Source organism: Oncorhynchus nerka, linkage group LG8 (genome assembly GCF_034236695.1).
Source record: "Oncorhynchus nerka isolate Pitt River linkage group LG8, Oner_Uvic_2.0, whole genome shotgun sequence".
Classification (NCBI taxonomy): Eukaryota; Metazoa; Chordata; class Actinopteri; order Salmoniformes; family Salmonidae; genus Oncorhynchus; species Oncorhynchus nerka.
In genome coordinates, this window is record NC_088403.1 from 8897084 (window position 1) to 8900853 (window position 3770).

Sequence of the window (3770 nt, forward strand, 5' to 3'; positions counted from 1 at the left end):
CACTGGACTCTACACACTCACTGGACTCTACCTACTCACTGGACTCTACCCACTCACTGGACTCTACCCACTCACTGGACTCTACCTACTCACTGGACTCTACCCACTCACTGGACTCTACCCACTCACTGGACTCTACCCACTCACTGGACTCTACCCACTCACTGGACTCTACCCACTCACTGGACTCTACCCACTCGCCGGACCCTACCCACACTCGCCGGACTGTACCCACACTTGCTGGACTCTACCCACACTCGCCGGACTCTACCCACACTCGCCGGACTCTACCCACACTCGCCGGACTCTACCCACACTCGCCGGACTCTACCCACACTCGCCGGACCCTACCCACACTCGCCGGACCCTACCCACACTCGCCGGACCCTACCCACACTCGCCGGACTCTACCCACACTCGCCGGACCCTACCCACACTCGCCGGACCCTACCCACACTCGCCGGACCCTACCCACTCGCCGGACTCTACCTACTCACTGGACTCTACCTACTCACTGGACTCTACCTACTCACTGGACTCTACCTACTCACTGGACTCTACCTACTCACTGGACTCTACCTACTCACTGGACTCTACCCACTCACTGGACTCTACCCACTCACTGGACTCTACCTACTCACTGGACTCTACCCCCTCACTGGACTCTACCCACTCACTGGACTCTACCCAATCACTGGACTCTACCCACTCACTGGACTCTACCCACTCACTGGACTCTACCTACTCACTGGACTCTACCTACTCACTGGACTCTACCCACACTCGCTGGACTCTACCTACTCGCTGGACTCTACCTACTCACTGGACTCTACCTACTCACTGGACTCTACCTACTCACTGGACTCTACCCACTCACTGGACTCTACCCACTCACTGGACTCTACCTACTCACTGGACTCTACCCACACTCCCTGGACTCTACCTACTCAGTGGACTCTACCTACTCACTGGACTCTACCTACTCACTGGACTCTACCTACTCACTGGACTCTACCTACTCACTGGACTCTACCTACTCACTGGACTCTACCCACTCACTGGACTCTACCCACTCACTGGACTCTACCTACTCACTGGACTCTACCCACTCACTGGACTCTACCTACTCACTGGACTCTACCTACTCACTGGACTCTATCTACATGCACACTGCCGCCACACACACAAAGCTGCTACCGTCTATTATCTATCCTGTTGCCTAGTCACTTTACCCCTATCTAAATGTACATATCAACCTCAATTACCTCGTACCTCTGCACATCAACTCAGTATTGGTACTTCCTGTATATAGCCATGTTGTTACCTCATACCCCTGCACATCAACTCAGTACTGGTACATCCTGTTTATAGCCATGTTATTACCTCATACCCCAAAACATTGACTCAGGACTGGTACGTCCTGTTTATAGCCATGTTATTACCTCATACCCCAAAACATTGACTCAGTACTGGTACTCCCTGTAAATAGCCATGTTATTACCTGGTACTTCCTGTATATAGCCATATTATTACCTCATACCCCTGCATTGACTCAGTACTGGTATGTCCTGTTTATAGCCATGTTATTACCTCATACCCCAAAACATTGACTCAGTACTGGTACTCCCTGTAAATAGCCATGTTATTACCTGGTACTTCCTGTATATAGCCATATTATTACCTCATACCCCTGCATTGACTCAGTACTGGTACTTCCTGTATATAGCCATGTTATTACCTCATACCCCTGTATATAGTCATGCCCCTGCACATTGACTCAGTACTGGTACTTCCTGTATATAGCCATGTTATTACCTCATACCCCTGCATTGACTCAGTATTGATACTTCCTGTATATAGCCATGTTATTACCTCATACCCCAAAACATTGACTCAGTACTGGTACTCCTGTAAATAGTGTTATTACCTGGTACTTCCTGTATATAGCCAGCACATCAACTCAGTACTGGTACTTCCTGTATATAGCCATGTTATTACCTCATACCCCTGTATATAGTCATGCCCCTGCACATTGACTCAGTACTGGTACTTCCTGTATATAGCCATGTTATTACCTGGTACTTCCTGTATATAGCCATGTTATTACCTGGTACTTCCTGTATATAGTCCACCCCAGCACATCAACTCAGTACTGGTACTTCCTGTATATAGCCATGTTATTACCTCATACCCCTGTATATAGTCATGCCCCTGCACATTGACTCAGTACTGGTACTTCCTGTATATAGCCATGTTATTACTTCCTCATACCCATGTATATAGTCATGCCCCTGCACATTGACTCAGTACTGGTACTTCCTGTATATAGCCATGTTATTACCTCATACCCCTGTATATAGTCATGCCCCTGCACATTGACTCAGTACTGGTACTTCCTGTATATAGCCATGTTATTACCTCATACCCCTGTATATAGTCATGCCCCTGCACATTGACTCAGTACTGGTACTTCCTGTATATAGCCATGTTATTACCTCATACCCCTGTATATAGTCATGCCCCTGCACATTGACTCAGTACTGGTACTTCCTGTATATAGCCATGTTATTACCTGGTACCTCCTGTATATAGCCATGTTATTACCTGGTACTTCCTGTATATAGCCATGTTATTACCTCATACCCCTGTATATAGTCATGCCCCTGCACATTGACTCAGTACTGGTACTTCCTGTATATAGCCATGTTATTACCTCATACCCCTGTATATAGTCATGCCCCTGCACATTGACTCAGTACTGGTACTTCCTGTATATAGCCATGTTATTACCTCATACCCCTGTATATAGTCATGCCCCTGCACATTGACTCAGTACTGGTACTTCCTGTATATAGCCATGTTATTACCTCATACCCCTGTATATAGTCATGCCCCTGCACATTGACTCAGTACTGGTACTTCCTGTATATAGCCATGTTATTACCTCATACCCCTGTATATAGTCATGCCCCTGCACATTGACTCAGTACTGGTACTTCCTGTATATAGCCATGTTATTACCTCATACCCCTGTATATAGTCATGCCCCTGCACATTGACTCAGTACTGGTACTTCCTGTATATAGCCATGTTATTTCCACTCGTTATTGTTATTTGTTATTTTCTTTGTATTTATTCCCCGTGTCACTATTTCTATTTTTTTATTTCTATTTTATCTTTAACGCTGCATTGTTGGTAAAGGACCCGTCAGGAAGCATGTCACTGTTAGTCTACACCGGTTGTTCAGGAAGCATGTCACTGTTAGTCTACACCGGTTGTCTAGGAAGCATGTCACTGTTAGTCTACACCGGTTGTCTAGGAAGCATGTCACTGTTAGTCTACACCGGTTGTTTAGGAAGCATGTCACTGTTAGTCTACACCGGTTGGTCAGGAAGCATGTCACTGTTAGTCTACACCGGTTGTCAGGAAGCATGTCACTGTTAGTCTACACCGGTTGGTCAGGAAGCATGTCACTGTTAGTCTACACCGGTTGATCAGGAAGCATGTCACTGTTAGTCTACACCGGTTGGTCAGGAAGCATGTCACTGTTAGTCTACACCAGTTGTTCAGGAAGCATGTCACTGTTAGTCTACACCGGTTGGTCAGGAAGCATGTCACTGTTAGTCTACACCGGTTGATCAGGAAGCATGTCACTGTTAGTCAGGAACACCTGTTAGTTGTTGTCAGGAAGCATGTCACTGTTAGTCTACACCGGTTGTCAGGAAGCATGTCACTGTTAGTCTACACCGGTTGTCAGGAAGCATGTCACT